This window comes from Hemiscyllium ocellatum, chromosome 16, assembly GCF_020745735.1.
Source record: "Hemiscyllium ocellatum isolate sHemOce1 chromosome 16, sHemOce1.pat.X.cur, whole genome shotgun sequence".
Lineage (NCBI taxonomy): Eukaryota > Metazoa > Chordata > Chondrichthyes > Orectolobiformes > Hemiscylliidae > Hemiscyllium > Hemiscyllium ocellatum.
Window position 1 is genome coordinate 33,385,747 of NC_083416.1, and position 24,750 is coordinate 33,410,496.

Below are 24,750 nucleotides of genomic sequence, written 5' to 3' on the forward strand. Positions count from 1 at the left end.
CAGACACGGGGAGAACGTGCAAACTCCACACAGTCAGTCGCCTGAGTCGGGAATTGAACCCGGGTCTTCAGGCACTGTGAGGCAGCAGTGCTAACCACTGTGCCACCGTGCCGCCCAGTTCTCCTCATTCCATTTACAAATATCTTCACTATTTAGCACTTTTAATTTTCATGTCATCTGTGAATGCTTTGATCATACTATGTACATTTAATGATTTGGACTTAAATGTGCATCATGAACAGCAAGGGTTCCAGCACTGACCTGAACCCATATGATATCTCAGATTCCCAGTCAAGTGCCAGATCCAATTTAAACAGATCATTCATCATTTTGATTTATTTTAATTAGCCAAATTATCCACTACTTTTTTTTCAGGCTTACTTACAGTACAATGCCACTATTCAGTTTCAATCCAGAATAATCCAGCACTTTAACCATTATCTGACATTAGTTCCAACTTTAACTGTGGTGTGCACATCCTTTTCTGAGTACCTCATCCTCTTCCAGCATCCAACCCAACCAAACCAGTATCTCTATCTATTGGCAATTTCTTGCTCACCTCTCTTTCTTTTCAACCTAGTGATTCATTTCATCTTTTCATCACCCTTCTTCTCAACTGCCTTCCTGACCTCCACATAATCCAATCTACTCAAAAATTTCCCTTTCCTCATGCACTATTTCAAAATCACTGTCAAAGCCACTCTCTTCAAACCCACTTGTCCTGTGCAACCAATAGCCCATTTCTCCATCTATTTCTTCTTAAATTTTCAAAAGCATCATTCCCCACCAGCATTGTGTCCACCACTGGAAGCTGATACCCAATTCAGCAGAAACGACATCAGCCAGTTACAAGTGGTACTCCATGTGTTTCTAACAATCATACAATCAACCTCCTTAACCTTTCCACAACCACTGAGATTTGATGACACTTTAATATATAAATATTTTTATTAAACATTTTTTCAAATCTTTCACAACTATATATAAAGATAAAGATAGTACAACAATGTCATATCACAATACTATTAATGATAAAACTACCTACTATTCTACCAGAACAAACTATCTACTTAACTTAAACTAAACTACAATCAAATTCAATAAAAAATTAAATAAAGCTGAATTCCAAATTAGCTTAAATCACATTACTTTATTCTATTTCACTCACCATACCTCCACTAAAGCTCCCAGCCCTAGGGGCACCAGTCACTGTACCTGTTTACAGCCCCCCACCCTCCCAGCTTCCCCCTTCAGGACCCCACAGGCACCCAAACTGATTCCCATGGTTATATCACAGCCATATGCCGATAAGTCTGCGTCAATATAATTTAGAAAGGGCCATATCTTATAAAACTGTTCGGTTTTGTCGTGCACCATATTGGAGAGGTAGTCTTGGGGGAGATGCTCTATCACCAGCCTGAGCCACCCCATAAGACCTGGGGTTTTGCCAATGTCCAATTCATTAAAATTTTCTTCCTCACACTTTGGGTAAGAATGCTACACAATCTGTTCCTGTGTTTCCCCAAAGAGGAAAAATTTGGCAACCTCAGAAGAAATGATACTGGGTCCGCTTTGACTTCAATTCCTAGGATTTCCTTCAGCTTCCTTATTATGGCACTCTAATATCTCCAGATCTTGCAGCATGACCAAAAGCAGTACGTGAGATTGCCTACACTAATTTTACATTTGGGACAGCCTGGAGATGCTCCCCTCTGAACTTAGCTAGCTTCTCTGATGCCATTTGAGCCTAGTGTAAAATCTTCAAGAGCACGGTGGCACGGTGGTTAGCACTGCTGCCTCACAGCGCCAGGGACCCGGGTTCAATTCCCGACTCAGGCGACTGACTGTGTGGAGTTTGCACGTTCTCCCCGTGTCTGCGTGGGTTTCCTCCGGGTGCTCCGGTTTTCTCCCACAGTCCAAAGATGTGCGGGTCAGGTGAATTGGCCATGCTAAATTGCCCGTAGTGTTAGGTAAGGAGTATATGTAGGGGTATGGGTGGGTTGCGCTTCGGCGGGTCGGTGTGGACTTGTTGGGCCGAAGGGCCTGTTTCCACACTGTAAGTAATCTAATCTAAAAAAGCATGGCCTGTGCTTTGTTAATATATTGAGATTTTCTTTACATTTTCCCACGTAACTTCCCATGTCTCCAATAAAATATCCTTACCTAGTTCCTGATTCCAAATCTTTACTCAGTGTCATAAGGGTATGGAATGCTTTGCCTGCAATGGTAATAGATTCGCCAACCTTAAGTACATTTAAGTCATCATTGGACAAGCATATGGACATACATGGAATAGTGTAGTTAGGTGGGCTTCAGATTGGTATGACAGGTCGGCGCAACATCGAGCAAAGAAGGGCCTGTACTGTGCTGTAATGTTTTATGTTCTCTCTCCTAAGGCACGTCCTTTCTATAAATGGTACAAAGTACTAACTGAAAGAGTGCCTGTGCACCGGAGCACTCTTCTCCATGTCTAACTTGTAAGGGTGAGCCAACAATATGGTCTTCCTCCGTATATAATCCCTTATCTGAAAAGTACCAGAACAGGTCCCTATTAGGCAATTCATATTTCTTATTTAGTTGGACATTTAGATGTCCCCTTGAATACATCTCCCAAACAAGAGATTCCTTTATTCTCCCATAGCTTAAAGCTGGAGTCCACGGCCGGAAATTTAAATCCTTGGGCTCCCATCAACGGGGTGAACGGGGAGGTCTTAAGCCAATTGCCCTCATCTTAACCTCATTGTCCTCAAAAGCTTTCACCGAATTTTTTTAAAAAAAAAGATTGAGCTCTTCTACTGCTCAATCATGGATTCCATCTTATCCATGAATAATAGATTAACTAGAGGACTGAGGTTTCAACGTCAAACTAAATCGATTCAGAATCCTCCTGTACCCAGTCACCCACACCTGCTAACAGAGCGCTTACTTGATATCTCTAAGTCCAGAAGGTCTACCCCACCTCACCCTGAGGGAGCTGCAATTTAGTAGAATTTAATTGGGGGTGTCTGTGACACCAAATAAAGGATCCTATCTAACCATTGAGCCTCCGTAACACTCGTCTGGGTAGCAACAATGGGATAATTCTCATGGGGTACAACAGGCGAGGAAGAACATTCACTTTAATCAGGGCTAATTGGCCTAACAATTACACTATACTCCTTAAATGTGCAGAATTAGTAGGGAAACTAACATTTCTTGATTAATTTAGCTTAGTTATAATCACATAATTAAAATCACATGTATTGATTAATCTCAGTCGTCTGCTTAACAATAGTTAATTTAGATATTGACACTAACTTCGTGTGACACTGTTTAACCTCATTTGACAAAAAAAACTTCTCTTTCTTCAATCTGAGAACAAATTTCACAGCTGAATTTACCGAAATTCAAATTAAGCCAGCATATTAATAGTTCTTCATTCCTAATAGACGTGGTGCACTACACAATAGATCCAAATCCATTTTAACATCTACACCAAGCTCTACCTCTGCTTTTGACTCCTTAGTCAACACCTATGTCTATCTGATATCAACTCCTGAATGAGTTAGGACTTTCTAAAGCTAATTATCTGGAAAATCAACATTAGTTTTGGTTCCAGTAACAAGCTCTTCTGCTTTGTCACTGATTCTTTTGGGACAGTCACAATCTTCAGGTTGAACCCTGGTAAGTTGCATTCTTGACATTTTATTTGACCCTGGACTGCTTGTTAAACAAATCATGTCCTATCTAATATTAACACTACTCTATTTATACCATTGAAACATTGCCCACCTCTGCCTTGAGCTGAGCTCCTTTACTTCCAAAAAACATTACACAAGCTTTTAAATTTTGATCTATCATCTTAAAAAAAAGAAAGTCACTCCTTAGAAGCTGGAAGAATCACGATCCACTTTTACAAAAAGAGTTAATCGGACAGTTTGGCCAATGAATCAGTCCTTGACTAATTATCAAATTAGAACTTAACATCAGGAATGTAATCATAACTATTACATAAAATATTCCATACCTATCTGCTTTGTATTGATTGAATTGAATTGAAATGAAATGAGATTATTCAATTTAAGATATTTTCATTTGAAGTAATTCAAAGAAAGCTATCTTCACAGATTCTCGAGATATAGGGTTGTCTTACAAGAAAAGGTTGAGCAGGTTAGGTATATTCACATTGCAGTTTGGAAGAATGACGAGTGCATACAAGAAACTGAGGGGAATGAAGGGGTAAATACTGAGAAGACATTTTCTCTTTGTGGGGGAGTCTAGCATGAGAAGGTTCAGTTTAAATACAAAAGCAAGATAAAGATGAGAACTTACTTTTCCAACTTAAAGTGTTATTAGTCTGAAAAATTCCAGATTACAGTGGAAGCTGCTGCCATTGAATACAGTCATGGCTTCGGTCCAACTAGTCCATGTTGGCCATTATTCCAAACAAAACTAATCCCACCTGCCTGTGATTGGCCCACACCTCTCCAAACATGTCTTATTCATGTACTTATCCAAATTTCTTTTAAATGATACAACTGTACCTGCATGCACCACTTTTTTTGGAAGTTCATTCTACATATGAACCATTCTGTGCATGGTTTGCCCCTCCTTTCCATTTTATAAATTTTTCTTGTCTCACCATAAAAATATGCTCCCTAATATTAAAATCACCCACCACAGGGAAAATACATCTGCCATTCACCTTATCTATATCCCTCATGATTTTATAAACCTCAATAAGGTCACCTCTTAACCTTCTACATTCCAAATGAAAAAAAAATCCCAGTCTATCTTTAATACTCAAATCCTCCATTCCTGGTAACATCCTAGTAAATCTTTTCTGAACCTTCTTCAACTTAACAATATCCTTCCTATAATAGGGTGACCAGAACTGGACACAGACCCCAGAAGAGGCTTCACCAACATCCTGTATAATCTCAACATAACATCCCAACTCGTATACGCAAATGGCAAAAGTTATTAGTTTGACCCACTTGGTAGCTGAAACTCTCTTCTGAATCAAATGTTAAATGGGGTCAAGCTCCCATCCTGGAATTAGGCTTATGCCTTACACAATTTCTATGCTAAGAATGCTGGAAAATATCAGACTCAGAAAAAGGTCCATTTGAGCAGCTCAGATGGATGGTTAAGATCGCGTGGCATAGTTCAAATGACATCAAGCAGCATGCCAAGGGGTCTATCAACATTTCTCCTGAAAAAGAATATCACCATTTTAGTCTCAATGCATAAGGTGCTTAAAAAAAGAGCAGTAATAATTCAAAACATTTACTCAGCAACTCTGGCACATGTCCACATCACAAAATGTTCCTGGCTGGTGATAGAGGACTAAAACTACCCCACTGTTTTACCATCAGTTCCATCTTCCCATCAAAAATCCTCCAGCCAGGAACGTTCAATAGTGCTGACGGAATTTTGGACACTATCCACTGCAAATTAACATTTTACATTGTTACTACATTCTAATAACTGTAATCTGATAGAAAATGTGGGAACCTTTCCAAAATGTACTTTCATACAGGGCTAAAAATTTGGGTGCCAAATTCAAAGTCAAAGTCATTCTTTTCAGAGATGTTAATCATTTTATAAGCAGCACCAACAGTAGTTTCTTGTAATGCACCTGACCTGCTTAATTTTAACAGTTTTACGTCGAGATAAAACCATTTTATTATTTGCATGGAAAGTTGTGAAGAGAATTATGGAAGCATGATTGCAATTGAGGGTTGACCATGAAACAAATTTCAATCCAGACATTATATATGAAACAATACACATTAATAACATCTTATAAAAATACTGGTAAGTCTTTTTTTTAAAAAATAACATTTCAGTGTAAGAGGTAATACATTCAAAGAATATGAATTTACTAATTTTATCTTTCACATCTTATCATTGAGTGGTAATATGACAATATGAATTTATTGTTGATTATACCAAAACAACAAGATTAGAATATATCTAAGTGTAAATTTTGGTAACATTTTCTGAGCCACTATTTTTGATATATAGCAAAGAAACAAATTCCTTCCTACAGGTCTGGAATTTGCATTTGTAAATGTCAAAACTGTCAGCACTTGCCACCATTGATATGTTCAACCAATTGCAATTTCTACCATGCTTTTGCATGCTTAAAACATACAAAGCTGGAACTCACTGTTAGATATACACTCTCCCCCATGTTACGCTATTGCTGTCTTCACAGATGTAAATCAATACTAATTCACTGATTCTGTGTTAAATTCAAATTCGATTTTTTTTGGTATAAATGAAGAGAAATGATTTACAGTTGCAATTGAGCTTTTAAACAACATGGCCATTCATAACTCTTCAAACAACCTTTCTTGCCCTGAAAAGCTTATGTTGCAAGTATGGGGTTTTATTCCTCTGAAGATTAAGTTGAAAACTACATGATTTTTACATATTTTAAATTTATGATTGTTCAGTTTATTTTTAAGTCAGTATGCAAACCTTAATCTGGATTTGCCTTTTTTCTGGATAGTGATTATACTGCAAATTCGAAGAACAAGGTGATGCCCTAGTGGTATTTTTGCTGGATTAAACTATTGTAGATGGTTGTAAAGGCCCATTTTGTTCACTAAACGTTCTTTGGGAAGGAAACAGTTGTCCTTACTTGAATCATGGAATCCCTGCAGCATGGAAGCAAATTATGGGTAATTTAGCATGGCAAAACCATCTAACCTGCACATCTTTGTACTGGGGAGGAAACCGGAGCACCCGGAGGAAACCCACACAAGCACGAGGAGAATGTAGAAGCTCCACACAGACAGTTGCCCAAGAATGGAATCAAACCCAGATCCCTGGCACTGTGAAGCAGCAGTGCCAAACACTGAGCAACCGAGCTGTACCAGTAGACCTGGGTCTGGCCTAAGCGTGCTTTCAGATCACTGTAATGTAGTTGACTCTTAATCGCCCTCTGCACAATTAGGGAGGATATCCGCATTCCATGAAAAAAACAAATCCCTACTTTATAGTCTGTGAGAAATCTTCAACTTAATTGACTGATCTCTGTTGCAGGATGCCAGAGGTGGCACTAAATTTATAGTCACATAAAAAAAGGAAATTCATGGTCTGTGGTGGTTAAATCTTAGGGAGCCACTTTTTGGAAAGTCAGAGTGTGCGCAGTTTCTTTGTGATTAACTTTTATAGGTATGGATTTGTCAAAGTCAAAGTCAAAGTCACCATACTCTTACTAGACCACAGGGCCGCTCTCTCACAAAAGAGAGACAACTGGTGGTGATTTAACCGGAAGGTCACCAAGGAGAGGAGGTTGAGAGAAGAACAATGCTCCTAGTAACCTCAGCTGGTGCAGGAATTGAACCAATACTGCAAATCAGCCATACGCTAATCAACCCCTTCTGTAAATGTAGTGACACTAAAAAAAGCAAACACAGGAAGAAAACTTCTTTTCCACAAACAAAAACTACTTAACTTAAGGGATTGATTACACAAAAACTCCATTATACTGACAAAGGCATGGATGAGGAATTTAATCTTAGTGATAAATCCTCATTTATTATTGGAAGCAGGCAACAGATATTTAAGATGACAGTTAATAGGAAAGAATCTGGGACTGCCTTACTTTCTGAATAATATTGGAAAAGTCAATGCTTCACAATAACACAAAATTAATTTACAACTAGTCACCATTGTACATGGGTGAATACATCAGCAATGATCAACACGAAATGATCCAAAATATAATACTCTGATTGGCTAATTCTTTAGTTGGTTCTATTAGTCAAGCTCAAGATGGCCTAGATATGTATTCCTGTCTTAAGTGCATAAACAAAGAGAAAAAAAAAGGCAATCTGGGGTCTTGGCTTAAGGCTTAACGGCTCATCAGGCAATGAAAAAGGCCTTTCCTGTAAATTCTGTAGCAAGTCCTGATAGGAAATTGGAAATCAATTTCCCCTAAGAACCCAGGATTCTACCAGTTCAATCAAGCCAACTTTATCATCTAATTACAGGAAGAAATGTTTCACTGAAGTTTACTTACATTTTGATGCGCTAGCATGGTCTACAGTCATGCTCAAGATCTGAAGAAATGCAATTACAAACCAGCTAACTTAATGAAGTTATCAAAACCATGACACTGGTGTATATACTATACAAATGGAACAGTAGGTTGTAATCACCACAGGGTGGCAACACACTTTAGAAACTGTAATTAGTAATAAAGAGATTGTTATCTCTGTTCCAACAAATTGATTCAGATAAAAATGATTAAAGTAAATTAAAATATTGTTATAATGTAACCCTGTAATCATCTTAGTGAACTTCTTTAAGTAGCAACATCTAGACCCGCTTTCGTTCCCAATGCTTTCAATCCACCTCTTCAACATTGCAGATTATTTCCATCACATCATTTACAATAGACAAACCGCTAGGTACACCTATTGCTTAACAGTCACAACTTGGACCATTTTCTGCTCACCAAGCTGCACTTAGCAACTGAAGTAATCCAAATAGACCAGTGCTTGTTGAGTGCATTACTGATTCCACATCTCATCTGCAAACAGTATCCCCAGTAAAATAAATTCTGTTGCTACTTTGGAATTTCTGCCAACTTCTCATGAGGCAACAGACATTGTTTCAAAGGGATCATGCATTCTGCAGAGGCAGAGCCACCAGATTATCTTATGATTGTATTGCTTAATTATTTGTACAAGTCCACCATCTCTTCTTTTTGTGCCATTCATGTCCAGTCATAGAGTCTTAGAGATGTACAGCTCGGTCCAACTCATCCATGCCGACTAGATATCCAAAACTGTCCCATTTGCCAGCACTCGGCCCATATCCCTTTAAACCCTTTCTATTCATATACCCATTCAGGTGCCTTTTTAAAAAGTTATTATACTGGCCTCAACCATTTCCTCTGCCAGCTCATTCCATAACGTACCACTCATTGTATGAAAAGTGCAGTTAGTTCCCTTATAAATCTTTCCTGTCTCACCTATGGCCTTCAGTTTTGGACTCCCTTAGCCTCAGGAAAAGACTGGCTATTCACTGTATCCATGCTGCTCATTATTTCATCAACCTCTGCAAAGGTCCGCCATCAGCTTCCGACGCTCCAGGAAAAATAGCCCCAGCCTATTTAGCCTCTGCCTATTGCTGAAACCCTCCAATCCTGGTAACATCCTTGTAAATCTTTTCTGAATCTCTTCAAATTTCACAACATTGAATTCCTCTGCTATAGGAACAATGCAATATTTCAAAAGTGACTTACCCAATGTTCTGTACACCCAACTCCTACACTCAATGTACTGACCAATAAAGGCAAGCATACCAAATGAAACAATTAACTAATCAAAAAATTACATTGCAACACCTGATGTAACATTTGGGCTTTGAACATTCCACAATGTTAAACAAATAGTTAAAAGTATTTGGATATAATTATAACTGCACTTTTGACTTAGCAACAGTTATGCAAGGTATATTTACAGTAAACAAGTGCCACAATAATACAAATATTATGGAATTATGTACTTTGATGGGAAGTGAGGTAGTGGTGGTAGCTCATTGACAAGATAACTAGCATGTGGATTAGGTTAAAGCCAGCGGCACAGAGTTTGATCCAAATTCCAGCCGAGTAGTCCTACCCATGAAATAAAAACCATCACAGCACATTCCCAAGGATCTGCAACTAATTGCCAAAGAACAACCTTGGAGTAAGAATTCAATATCCTGATCTTCCTTGAAGAAAGTTGAAGACTGAAGTTATTTCCTTACAATTTGCCTTTTACAAACAGGCTTCAAATGCTTATAAAATTCTTATTCAATAATCTCACAATGATTTTGAAAAAGCCCACCATCACCTCAACAGAAAATATTGATCCAGCCTAATTTATGAAGCCATGATCAGATTCGTTTTTTTAAAGAAGAATGATAAAAAGTTTATTTTAGTTTCCATATACACTGAAATGGTAATGGGATATTAACATATCATAAAAATAAAAGGTGTGACTCGCTATATGACATTGCGGATCATGTTTGCCATGACAATATTAAAAACATTTAGCACCAAGACATATCAGTTAAACATAACAGATGGAGCAAAACAAACTTATTGGAATCACTACAGCTGAGCTGATAACATTTTCACTGAGTTCCGAGAGTCAGCGTACAAGTTCAACTCCAGATTAGAGTAGAAAAATCAAGGCTACACTTTGTATTGTACTGCACTGTTATACTGTCAGAGATGCCATAATTTGGATATGACATTAAACCAGGGCCCTGTTATCCCTCTCCAGTGGGCATAATATAATCCCATGGTGCTATTTCAAAAGATGAGCAGGGACTTATCCCCAGTGCCCTAGCCAATATTTATCCCTCAAATCAACAATAAAAACAGATTATCTGGTCATTATCAGATTGTGGGAATTTGTTGTGCACACATTAACTGGTATGCTTCCTATATTCCAAGAGTTAACACACTTCAAAAGTACTTCATTGGTTATAAAGTGCTTGGACACATGCTCGGTAATGAAAAGCACCAGATAAAAACAGATTATTTTTATTATTACCCTTTTTAGGCAGGGAGATCCAGATCCTATCATCCTCTGGGTGAAAAGATTTGCCTCCTCTCTCATCTAACCATTCTAACATGTTATTTAAACCTATTTTTTTTGAGCACGAGCAGTTGTCAGCAAGTTCAGAAAGTTAGACCATTTTTGAACAGCGTCACCTATACCCCCTCCCCACAGCCAAATAAAGACAGGCCAATGTTAGTACATTTGTAATACATAGTTCAAACTGTTGGGCCTTAACTGCCTTGTCCATTAAGAATTTGGCTGAATCCAAGCTCTTCCTGGAAGTTAATCACCATCCTAAGGAAGATTGCATGGTGTCTCTTTTGGGCCACTGATGTTTCTGTACCAAAAGGCCATGCAACAACAAAACTGCATTAGTTTCAGCAATTAACTATCTGAAAAAGTTTGTGTCACTCCATTAAGGTTTGCATAGTATATGCAGAACTTCATTCTGCTCTGTCTGTTACTAAACTTTCCGACAGGGAAAGGTCAGAACGTGCAAACCCAGTTTCAACTAATTGCCAACAGATCAAGCTGAAAAGCCAACTCTGATGAAAGGTCACCGATTTGAAAAATTAACCATTCTCACTCCATAGATGTTGTCAGGCCTGCTGAATGTTTACAGCAGTTTTTGATCTTAATTTTTAGATTCCCCTGGGTTAGTTTCAATTTCGCACAAAATTAACTGAATATCCAATCCACTTTCGCTTTAAGATAAAAGAAGAGAAAAGGTGTGTCACAGATCAACTTCAGGCAGAAAGCATTAATACTACAGACTTTTCCTGCTTGACAGGTACCTGCGATATCACAAAAGAACCTACTGTCACACCATCAGGCAGTGGTATTGATTACTGGGGCATCTGATCAAGTTATCTTTAACTTTCAAAAGGACAGCGTCTGACATCCAGAAGGAATTATTAGCAGATTTGTTTAGAAAGGTGCAGAAGTGGTTTTGATCACGGTTAACTAAGGAAACTATTAAACTATTGAGTAATTAACAACATGGAAACAGAAAGCGCGATCCCGTGCTGCTCAATTTCAATGAAACCAACTCACGGAATCGCCTCGCTGCACAATGAAAAAAATCCACACTCACCTTCTGCCAGGTTGAGCAATGATTACAATGTAACAAGTAATCACTGACTTGTTACAATGAAACAATGTAACAAACGGGAACAATATTTCTTGCCGGCGACAAATACCCACTGGGTCATTGGCCACGTACAGCCATCCCCGGCCATACGCCGGGAAACGTCACCGTTGTGGGCGGGGACGACTGCAGCCCCGCCCACCGCTCCCACCTGATTGGTCAGGGCTCCGATCATGTGCCGCCGCTCACGGACCTGTATGAGGACAGGCCAGGATGAGCTCCGCCCACTCACTGGACATGAGTGTGAGAAGTGGATCGTGTATAACTATAGCTGCTTTTGTTGCAGATTTACTTTTTACTAATTCAGATTTCCCTTCATGATAATATCCAATGCATACTTTGTAATAGTCCAGAAACTTACATGCACGTCAGTTAGTGTAGCCGACAGAGAATGGCGGGTTGAATCTCACCTGTTTCAATCTCAGGACCCTTGCCCAGCATCGCTGTCAATATATTACCCATTTAGGTTAAGAAATGTGATCTATTTATGTGCATCTCACTGTGCACTCAAATGTAATAGCAACTCGATATGCTTAAACGAGTTTACAATCTGCAGCCAGTCAAATATTACTCACTCAATGTTGACAAATTTAGAAGCAGCGTTAAATTTCTGAATATAAAATCTCAACTGCGTCAGTAATGACACTTTGAAAATGTGTTGTATTCATCATTACCAAAATGATATTGCAACAGTAACTATCTTATTGTATTGGCAAATACAACGAATAATGCTTGACTTCGAAGATTAGCCAGTAAACTGGCCATCTAACTATTATAGAACATGACACAGATGAATGTTTCTCAATAGTGTCTGTATCAGCCAAGAAACAAATCACTTGACCTAATCCAAATTTCCAGCAGGTGATCTGTAGACCTGCAGGTTACAGCATTTAATACAATTATCCAGACACTTCTTCAATGAGTTGAGGGTTTCTGCCTTTATTATCCTTTTTAGGCAGGGAGTTCCAGATCCTATCACTCTCTGGGTGAAAAGATTTGCCTCCTCTCCTGTCCAACAAACCCTAACTCGTGACTGATTGTTCTTCTGTTCCGCACATTCCTAATCTGTTAAAATTCCACGTGTGGGAAATGCTTTTCAATTGTGTTTAAGGCTCCACACATGAAACAGGATCAAATCTGTTCTGTCTACACATGCCGTCTGACTTCATAGAAACATAGAATCCCTACAGTGTAGAAGCAGCCCATTTTGCCTATCGAGTGCACACTGACCATCCGAAGAGCATCCCAGCCCCTCTTTCCCTCTCCCCATGACCATGCATTTCCCATTGCTAACCCATCTAGTCTATACATCCCTGGACACTATGCACAATGTAGCATGGCCAATCCACCTAACCTGCACATCTTTGTACTGTGGGAGGAAACGAGCTCCTGGAGGAAATCCACACAGACATGGGAAGAATGTGCAAACTCCACACAGGTCGTCGCATGAGGCTGGAATCGAACCCGGATCCCTGGTGACTTGCTGCATGTCTGATTTTCTTCCAGTTTAGCTGCTGTTGAGAGAAAGAAAAAATCTCCTGCCTTCCAGTGAAGATCTAATCATCAAAACTGAGATTAAATTATTTGTTTCTTTCTCAAGGTCTCTGCCAGTAATTCCATTATATAATTCTGCACAACGTAACACTTGTTTACTTCATGTTAGATAAAATGTAGAATGAGAATTCAATAGAATGCAAACTTCAATCACTGATGGTTGTTTTTATCAGCTGCCTCTTCATAGCCACTACCATTGTGAAAATCAAGTCACTTTGTACAAATTACAAAACAGTTAGGGTCAAATTCAATTATTGAAGTCCTACTAATATCAATGTACTATGGGGAGAGGTCTTAGCAGCAGGACAGGAGAAGAACCATACAAACTTATAATATGTAATTAAGTGTCAACCTTGGCTCAGTGATAACACTGTTCCCCATTGAATCAAAGGTAATAGGATTAACATTTTCTCTCAAGATCTGAGTTTATAAACTAGAGTGTTGCTTCATCCCAGTATTGTAGCATGTTAGTGGTGAACAGTGTGTCGCTGTTTGAAATGCTGTCTTTTAGATGAGACATTAAATTGAGACTCCATTTTCCTTATCAGATGAGTATAATGATTCCACAGCACTATTTGAAGTACAGCAGGAGAAGCACCTTGGCTAATATAATCCACCAATCAACACTTCATTACTGTTTGTTTGTAGATTGATTGCTGGATGATCCTGCATATATTAGTGACTATGAAAAACATTTTATGTTCTTGATTAGGATGCTAAGGTCAGGGTAAAAAGTGGGTTCCTGACTCACAAGGTGCCAGAAGCAAACACTGAACAGAGATTTTTCCAGCATTGTCCAATTAATGGTCAAAGAGCAGAACAAAGAACATTATAGCACAGGAACAGGCCCTTCGGCCCTCCAAGCCTGCTCCAATTCAGATCCTCTATCTAAATCTACTGCCTATTTTCTAAGGATCTGTATCCCTCTGCTCCCTCCCCATTCATGTATCTGTCTAGATACATCTTAAATGACGCTATCATTCCCGCCTCTACCACCTCCACTGGCAACACGTTCCAGGGTACCCACCACCCTCTGAGTGAAGAACTTTCCATGTACATCTCCCCTAAACTTTTCCTCTCTCACGTTGAACTTGTGATCGCTAGTAATTGAGTCCTCCACTCTGGGAACAAGTTTCTTGCTATCCACCCTGTCGTGATTTTGTCAGCCTCAGTCAGGTCCCCCCTTCAACCTCCTTCTTTCTAATGAAAATAATCCTAATCTATTCAACCTCTCTTCATAACTGGCACCCTCCATACCAGGCAACATCCTGGTGAACTTTCCCTGCACCCTCTCCAAAGCATCCACATTCTTTTGGTAATGTGGTGACCAGAATTGTACGCAGTATTCCAAATGTGACCGAACCAAAGTCTTAGACAACTTTAACATGTCCTACCAATTCTTGTATTCAATATCCTGTCCGATGAAGCAAAGCGTACAGTATGCCTTCTTGACAACTCTACTGACCTGCGTTGCCACCTTCAGGGAACAATGGACCTGAACACCCAAATCTCTCTGTACATCAATTTTCCCCAAAAGTTTTCCATTTACTGTACAGTTTGCTCTGGAATTGCATCTTCCAAAATGCAACACCTCGTATTTGTCCAGATTGAATTCCATCTGCCATTTCTCTGCCCAATTCTCCATTCTGTCTATATTCTGCTGTATTCTCTGACAGTCCCCTTCACTATCTGCTACTCCACCAATCTTAGTGTCATCTGCAAACTTGCTAATGATGCAACCTACACCTTCCTCTACATCATTTATGTATATCACAAACAACAGTGGTCCCAGCATGGATCCCTGTGGGATACCACTGGCCACAGGTTTCCATTTTGAGAAACACCCTTCCACTACTACTCGCTGTCTCCTGTTGCCCAAACAGTTCTCTATCCATCTAGCTAGGACAGCCTGGACCCCATGCGATTTCACCTTCTTCATTAGTCTACCATGGGGAACCTTACCAAATGCCTTACTGAATTCCATGTATATGACATCTACATCCCTTCCATCATCAATCACTTTTGTCACCTTTTCAAAGAATTATATTAAGTTTGTAAGACATGACTTTCCCTGCACAAAACCATGCGGGTTCACAATTCAGTTATAAATAGTAGATGGGTTCTTGAAACAGGAGGAGCAATAGGAGGAATTTCAGTACAGATGAAGCTGGGTCTGCCACTTCAGATAAAGCAGAGAGAGAGTGTCTCCACCTTTAAGAACCCTCGCAACAACTTCAATATATTTAATCGACAAGTTATCTAAACTCGAAACGTTAGCTTGCTCTCTCTCCATGAATGCTGCCTGGCCAGCTGCGATCTCCAGCATTTGTTGTTTTCAGTACAGATCCCAGTACCTGCAAAAATTTGCTCCTCCAAAATTTTTAACATTAAAATGTACACAGCTGCTGAGCTGAAGGGGATAACCCTACAGTAAGTAACAGTGGCATAATACAGATGCTGGAACAAAGACATAAGTATCTGAAAATACCCAATAGATCAGGCAGTGCATGTGAAGAGAAATAAAATTTACATTTCTGGTTGAATAAATTCATCAGAATTCTCATGAAAAAATCACTTGACCTGAAGAATTGGGCAGAATTTTGTGTTGTTCTTAGGGTGGAAATCTTGGTGGGCAAGAGAACTTTGAATAGGGACCAAAAATCACCTTCCCAAAGGAGGGATGCAACTTAGATACTAAGTTCTCAGATGTTTGACTGTAAGCACCTGGAAGTTCTTTTGCATGTGTTTTTAATGTTGTGCTTGCTCCTTAGAAGGTAATCTCAAGAGAATGAATTGCAGCTCCCAAATTAAATAACGCACAAACAAGAAATATATGCCTCTGGATCTACAAATGTATATAGGTAGCGTGCATCAGGTGAATTAATGTACTGGAGTTGGAACGAGTATAATATAGAAACATATACAATAGGAGCAGGCTCGGGCCATTTAGCCCATCGAGCCTTCTCTAACATTCAAGATGATTTTTGCTCCAAGGCTCCAGGGACGTAGGTTCAAATCCGACAATGGCAGCTAGTAGAACTTAAATTCAACAAATAACATAAAATAAAAATTAAATTGGGAATTGAAATGTGACTCCCATTACTGGTAAGCTTGTAACAATATTTGGGAAAACCCATTTGGCCCTTTTGGGAAAGAAGCCTAATGTCTTTACCTGATCTGACCTACATGTGCTTCCAGACTGACTGCAATATTCTTGACTACTGGTTTCAAGGATAATTAACAATGGGCAAAAAATGCTGGGTATGTCAGATCCCATCAACAAACAAACAAAACTGTACAAAGTTAAATAATATTGGAAGTGCATGGTTAGTAGTTAAGAGTGAGGTGGGTGGAGGGAAGTGTCACTGTGCCAAGGGGAAGCATAATGGTGACAGCTGATATGGGGCTGATAAGGAACTTATCTTACTTCAAGGCAAGGCTATTGGACCAAGGGTCAAGGGTGATGGTGACAAGCTCAATAGTGATTAAAGGAAAGTGTACGATCATGACTTCAAGTTCCAAGTTTGCTGCTACAATGTCTGTACACATGACTGTATCTACAATAAGTAATCTGGACAGTCTTCAAGATGGCATTGATAACAATGGGTGGGTAGAGGCTACGCTCTATCTGGTGGTAAACAGAATTTCCACATTGGGCAAAAGTGATCAGGAAAGGACAGAAAGCTCAAACATTTATGACGAGCAGATCATTCTGGGCAATTTGTTCAAAGTGCACCTCAACCAGATCAGTTGCTGTCATTCACTTGTCATTCCAGCTCGTCCAAAAAGACCTGTGCCTCAATGACTGGGAAATGATCCAATGCTGATAGATTTGAGTTGGATCTTGTACTCAACACCCACCTGATGAAGGAGCAGTGCTCTGAAGGCAAGTGCTTCCAATTAAACCTGTAGGACTATAAGCTGGTTAGATTAGACTTACAGTGTGGAAACAGGCCCTTCGGCCCAACAAGTCCACACCGACCCGCCGAAGCGCAACCCACCCCTACCCCTACATTTACCCCTTACCTAACACTACGGGCAATTTAGCATGGCCAATTCACCTGACCCGCACATCTTTGTGACTGTGGGAGGAAACCGGAGCACCCGGAGGAAACCCACGCTGACACGGGGAGAACGTGCAAACTCCACACAGTCAGTCGCCTGAGTCGGGAATTGAACCCGGGTCTTCAAGCGCTGTGAGGCAGCAGTGCTAACCATTGTGCCACCGTGCCGCCCACTGTGTTGTGTGATTTTTAACTTGATAGATTTGAGAGTCACCATGGAATTGGACTTCTTTGCCTGTCATTCTTTCCATTACTCCATTGGGATGTGTGTGTATTATCCCTCTCTACCACTCACCAATGCATCAGTAAGTTTATCAATGCCCTGTTCAGAAGAGCAAATGGTGATAGGGAATACCCATAGAAGACCTAACTAATGACATCAGTGTGGAATCTGCAAAATGTAGCTGAGGCAAAATATGGTAATGGTGTCTGTGCCTCAACAATAGACAACAAGAGAACTGACTGCGAGGCTTGAGGTTCCACTATTTGGAGCACTCAGGTAGAACACTAGAAAGTGTGTCCAGACTTATTGTGGTCTGCTGCATTGTGCACAACTTCACTCAGCAAAGGGGAAATATTTTCACAGGGGAAGATGAAGAAGCCAGATGGATTCTTTAAAAGGGCAAATGATGCTGGTGATGAGGGAGTAGAGGGAGTAGATGGTGCAGATGGAGCAGCAACAGATGATGCAATGTGGTAGACAGTCCCATCATATCCTCATGGCCATTAGATATAGGGATGGACTGGTGGTTTTATCTATAGATTTTTAATCCAGAGACTCAGGTAATGCCCTAGGATCAGGGTTTAAGTCCTGCTGTGGCAGTTGGTGGAATTTGAATTGAATAAAAATCTGGGATTAAGAGTCCAATGATGATCATGAAACCATGCTGATTGTCAGAAAAACCCATCCTTCCTGGCCCGGCCTACATGTGACTCCAGACCCACAACAAAGTGGCAGACTCTCACCTGCTTTCTGGACAATTAAGGATGAACAATAAAAACTGACCTGGCCAGTGTTGCTCTGTGAATGAATACAAAATATTTCCAGACCAAATTAAACATCTTATTTACTCTATTCAGCAGGTCAGCAACTGCTGGTGGCTGGGAACTCAGAGCTCTCTTGTGTTTGTAACGAGGTCAGTCAGGTGGATGTTGTGTAATAAGAATTCCCTGATTGAAGCTGTTAACCTGGTTTGATCAAGGACCCCTAGCTGACAGATATAAACAGGAGTGTCAGAGGTTCTGTTTGCTCTAGAAGCCTGCTCTGAGCAAGCTGGGTCAGAGTTTTGTACTATGCACGTGTAAATGAAGGGTGACTTGGTGACAGGACTCCAGCCTTCATGGAGGTATTTCAGCAGTAATGAGAAAACCAGGGGAATCCATATTGGGATTTTTAATGAGATTGTGATAATTGGCAGAGGCATGTTTAACCATAAGTGAGATGATGAGAAAATGTTTGGTTTTTGGGATTAATGATGTGACCATGCAAAACTGCTTACTAGCTGAAGTCCAACAGGATTTTAAACAAGCACTACCACTCACTTTGTAATTAGAAAATACAACAAATGGAGCATATGAGTTACAGGCTATGCTATTGGACACCTCACTAGGCCAACTGAACTTGGGAAATACTACTTGAGTGAAAACAATTGCATAGCCTTATCTGGAGCTGAGGGACCCTAGTTCAGCCCACAGCAAAACCTCAAAACAAAGAAATGGCCAAATGGTTAAAATGGCAAATGAGTCCCATTGGCCTGAATTGAGTAGGAGAACTCATATGCTGGTATCCAAGAGAGTGCACACCCTCAAAAGTCCACCTACATTTCATTTGGAACAGTTACATTGCTTAAAACATCCAAACCAGAACCAATCCAAATGGAAAAACATGGTCTAATTAGGGACAGTCAGCAAGGCTTTATGCAGGGCAACTTATATCTTATTAACTTGCTTTAATTTTTCAAGGAGGTGTCAAAGATGATTGATGAGGGTAGACCAATGGATGTTGTCTACATGGATTTTAGTAAGGCTTTTGACAAGGTCCCTCAGGGTAGGCTCATTCAGAGGATTACAATACATGGGATTCATGTTAACTTGGCCACGCAGATTCAGCATTGGCTTGCTCATAGAAGGCAGAGCAGAGTGGTTGAAAGTTGCTTCTCAGGATGGAGGTCTGTGATTAGTAATGTTCTGTTGGGATCTGTACTGGGACCTCTGTTGGTTGTGATATAAATGACTTGGATGAAAATGTAGCTGGTTGGATTAGTAAGTTTCCAGACAATACAAAGATCAGTGGAGTTGTGGATAGTGTAGGATACAGAGATATATAAATCAGTTGCAGATATGAGTGGAGAAATGGCAGATGGAGTTTAATCCAGGTAAGTGTTAGGTGTTGCACTTTTTGGAGAACAAATGTTAAGGAAAAATATATTGTTAATGGCAAAACCCTGAACAGCATTGACAAACAGAGGGATCTCGGGGTTTAAATCCAAAGCCCGCTGAAAGCACAAGTAGATAGGGTGGTCAAGAAGATGGATGGCATGCTTGATTTTATTGGTCAGGGAATTGAGTACAAGAGTCTGGATGTCATGTTGCAGGTTTATATGATTTGACACACTTCAAGTATTGCATTCAATTCCAGTCGCCACATTACAGGAAGGCTGTGGAGACTTTGGAGAGAGTGCAGAAGACATTTACCAGGAAGCTTCCTGGATTAGAGGGTACGAGCTATAAGGAGAGAAAAACTTGGGTTTTTTTTTAACCTTGTGTAAGACCTTGGCCAGTCTGAGAACTACACCTGCATGGTATAAACTAATTGTATCGGCTCCACCTCATGTTCCAATGAGGCTGTTGAAAGTTCATCAACTTCACGAACTCTTTCCATGCCGACCTTAAGTTCACCTGGACTATCTCAAACACCTCCCGCTCCTTCCTGGTCCCCTCCATCTCCATTAACTGTGAACGACTCAACACGGACATCGACAACAAACCCACTGACTCCCACAGCTACCTGGACTACACCTCCTCCAACCCTGCCCCCTGTAAAAATGTTGTCCCTTATTCCAAATTCCTCCACCTCTTCTACATCTGTTCCTAGGAGGACCAATTCCACCATAGAACATACCAGATGGCCTCCTTCAAAGATCTTTTCCCCTCTCACATGGTTGATGATGACCTGCAGTGCAACTCATCCACTTCCCACACCTCCGCCCTCGAACCCGACCCCTCCAACCGCAACAAGGTCAGAACGCTCCCCCGGTCCTCACCTTCTATCCCACCAAGCTCTGCTTATTCGATTTCTGCCACCTACAAATAGACTCCAACTGTGTTCCATAAGGACCATTCCGTCCGCTACTCTTTTGTCATGTCCACGCCCGCACCAACCCACCCTCCCCTCCCGGCACCTTCTCCTGCCACTGCAAGAATTGCAAAACCTGTATCCACACCTTCCCCCTCACCTCCATCCAAAGCCCCAAATGAGCCTTCCACATCTGTCAAAGATTTACCTGCATTTCCGCTCACGTCAGTTACATTGTCCATTGCTCCCAATGCAGTCTCCGCTACATTGAAGAGACAGGACGCCTACTTCCGGAATGCTGCAGAGAACATCTCTGAGGCATACGCATGAAGTGATCTCACCACCCCATGGCCGAACACTCCAACTCCCCCTCCCACTCCCCCAAGGACATGCAGGTCCTGGGCCTCCTCCAGTGCCATACCCTTATTACCTGCCACCTGGAGGAAAGATGCCTCATCTTCCACCTTGGGACTCTCCAACCACATGGGATCAATGTAGATTTCAGCAATTTTGTCATTTCCCTTCCCCCCCACCTATCACAGATCCAAGTTTCCAACTTGGCACTGTCTTCTTGACCCGTCCTACTTGTCCATCTTCCTTCCCACCTATCTGCTCCACCCTCCTCTCCAACTTATCACCTTTACCCCCACTTTCATCTACCTATCACATCCCCAGCTACTTTCCCCCCAGCCCTACCTTCTCTCCAATTTATCTCTCAACCCCCTTGGCCCATGGCCCTCATTCTTGATGAAGGGCTGATGGTCCTCAGATGTTGCCAGACTGGCTGTGCTTTTTCAGCATGCGCTCTTGACTCTGATCTCCAGCATCTGCAGTCCTCACTTAAGACCTATACTCCTGAGAACCTATACTGGGTAACCCCTACAGATTAAGGGTACAACTTTGTTTCCGGTCTCTTATGAGAATCAATTAGTTCCGTTATCACTGATGGTAGTAAAAGGCTTGGGCCCAAGCTTGATGGGGTGAAATTGGTTGAGAAAGATTAGTTTGATTAGCTCAACATTTTTCGATTAATAAATAGCTGCCTGAGTGATGTTCTAATATATACCCTGAAGATTTTCAGGGAGGTCTAGAGACTATCAAAAGGGCCAAGACCACCTTGTATGTTGACCAAGAAGCAATTACACCCAGTAAGGCCCACCCAGTTCCATTTGCCTTGTGTGCAAAATCAGTGGCAGAAATTAGGAGGCTAGAAAGGGAAGGAATCATCAAACCAGATAGGCAGCACCAGATATACCAATTGTGAAGCCAGATGGGTCATTTCACACAAACGGTAAACCGCTTTCGCATTTCGATAAAGATCCAATCCCTTGAATAGAGGACCTATGCGCAATCCTTCATGAGGCTGGATATGAGCCATACGTACTTGCAGTTGTGATTAGATCACAATTCACAGAGGTATACTACAGTTAATAACCATGAAGGTTTGTACCAATATATGAGACTGCCTTTTGGGGTATCATCAGCTTGTCTAGAGTGTGGAGCTGGAAAAGCACAACAGGTTGGGCAGCATCCGAGGTGCAGGAGAATTGACCCTTCAGGAATAAGCCCTTCATCAACCTCATTCCTGATGAAGGGTGTATGTCCAAAACGTTGATTCTCTTACTCCTCAGATGCTGCCTGACAAGCTGTGCTTTCCCAGCACCACATTCTCGACTCTGACCTCCAGCATCTGCAGTCCTCACTTTCTCCTTTCAGCAGCTTGTGCCATTTTGTAGAGGATGATGGTGAACATTTTACAAGGTCTAGCCCAGGTCACCAGTTATCTGAATGACGTGCTAATAACCGGAAAGACCAACAAGCATTTAGAGGAATTGAACATAGTGCTTAAATGTTTCTTCAAGGTGGGGGTTTGCCTTAGGAGGGAAAAAGTACACATGTTTAAGGCATCTCAATTCATCTACTTAGGCTGCAGGGTCAAGAAGACTATGTTATACCTGTTGGAAGATAAAGTGAGGATGATTAAATGTGCCCTGGCTCCCACATCTGTACCAGAGAATAGGTCTTTCCTTGGACTGGGGAATTAGTACAGAAAAATCATATGTAACTTGGCCTCCATCCTGGCACCATATATTTTGTAAGGGGCAGCCTTGGAAATGGCCTCATAGCCAAAACATATCCTTTAAGGAAGTGAAGAATCAGCTATTTCTATCTAAGGTGTTGGCTCACTATGATCCCAAGTGAAATATTGTAACGACATGTGATGCCTCCCTGTACAGTATGAGGATAGTGGTGGTCCAGCAGACAGGAATGCCCGATAGCGTGCATTTCTCAGACTATGGCTAATGCCAAATGAAGATATAGCCCAATAGAGAAGGAAAGTTTGACAGAGCTCTCTGATGTGAGAAAGATCTGCCAATAATTTTATGACCGTAAATTTGCAACAGGAATGGACCACAAAGCCTTGCTAGAACTATTGAAAGAGAACAGGGCCGCGTTGCTCATAGTTTCAAATCAAATTCAACAGTGGTCTCTTAGTCTAAGTGTGTTCAATTATAAGTTGGAACACCGTCCGGAAGGCCAAGTGGCAAATGTGCTGTGCGCCTCTTCCTACTCGCAGGTACACTACTGGTGGTGCCACCACTGGATGAATCCATTCTGGTTTTAAACCATTCTGGACAGTTTTCCATTCAACGCTGACAATATCAGACGATGGGCACAAAAAAGATCCTGTCCTGGTAAAACAAAAGCAGTTGGAGGTGACGGGGGAAACAAAAAGGCCATCACAACCAGAATTGAAACCTTTCTGGACCAATCCAGACCAGATCACCATAGATGATAGCACATTATTACGGGGAGTTAGAGTGATTGTCTTGAGCAAAAATCGTCACCACACACTGGGTGAACTCCACCAAAGAAGGAGTTGGTGAGAAGCTGTGTCTGGTGGCCAGGTCTGGATGCTGGCCTAGCTGCATTGGTGGGTCAGTACCCAGAATGCCAACAAGGAAAAATTCTGCAGGCTCTTGACAGAAGCAAGCAACATGCAACATTGAAAGTTACATGCATGTGTAATTTGGAAGAATATCGCACAAATTTCACTAACGCCTTCTCCAAATGGGATAACGCCATGAGGATGTTAGCAAAATATACAAAAACTGAGTTCATTGAATCCCTACAATGTGGAAGCAGGCTATCTGGCCCATCAAGTTCACACCAACCACCCGAACAGCATCTCACATAGACCCATCCTATCCCTGTATCCTCACCTAAACTCCACATCTCTAGACACTATGGGCAATTTAGCATGGCCAATCCACCTAACCTGCATGTCTTTGGACTGTAAGAGGAAACCTACACAGACATGGGGAGAATACACAAACAGTCACCCAAGGGTGAAATCAAACCCAGGTCCCTGATGCTGTGACGCAGTAGTGCTAACAACTGAGCCACAGTTGCATATACTGCTCAGACATAAGCCTCAGAGAGATGATAATTAAGTGAACACTATCTGCTATGTTCCATGCCCTTGACTTTGCAAATAATGCACAAAATTTAAACATTTTTAAACCATAAACCAAAGTTTAAACATGTCAAAATACTCAAATGCCACACCTGATGATGTGACACAATACATGGTGAATCATTAGACCTTCATCATTCAAAATGGACCAGAAAGAAAGTACAATGTCCCTAAATGGATGCAACCATTGCAGCAACTAATAATGCATTGAAAATTCAACAACATAAATAACGTGGAGTCAGACACATATTTACAAGTGTGTCTTCCTGGGCAGGTTCAATCAGGCAGTGGTGAAGCCACTTTTGTCTGGAATCAAGGTCCAAAGAATGAAAGTCCTGCCCAGTGAGAGTAGCTGTCAATTAGCGGCAACAGCTTGTTCAGCAGTACCACAGGAGAGAGTACCATTATTGTTACTAAAGGAACATCCCTGGAATCTTAGACGCACAGTTTGGTCTGTCAGGAATGCTACATGGCAAAAAGTCCTCCTGCAGCTGGGTCAATTCCTGTCACTCCAGGTTGATGCTCTAAGTGTCCCTTAGCTGGCCACTTAATGCATCAGGTGAGAGGGTAAACCATGTGCTCTTTTGCCTAGAAATTAATTCTGTTGGAGATGGAAAGATGGCCTTAACAAACCCCATGTTACCATCGTGTTTAAT

General features: G+C 41.1%; 1 protein-coding gene across 5 annotated transcripts in view; it reads right to left on the reverse strand.

The window, feature by feature from the left end:
* slc26a2 (solute carrier family 26 member 2) overlaps positions 1 to 24,750 on the reverse strand; it is a 61,016-nt gene that overhangs the window by 12,392 nt on the left and 23,874 nt on the right. Inside the window, exon 1 of one of the 5 annotated variants that reach the window (XM_060837114.1) lies at positions 11,650 to 11,785. The exons of 2 other annotated variants lie outside the window; for them this stretch is intronic. The gene's annotated coding sequence lies outside the window, so the exon portion shown is untranslated. Of the gene's footprint in view, positions 1 to 4,976; positions 5,050 to 8,974; positions 9,053 to 11,649; positions 11,786 to 24,750 lie in introns of those variants that run through there. 2 more of the 5 variants (XM_060837115.1, XM_060837117.1) reach the window with 2 other exon arrangements.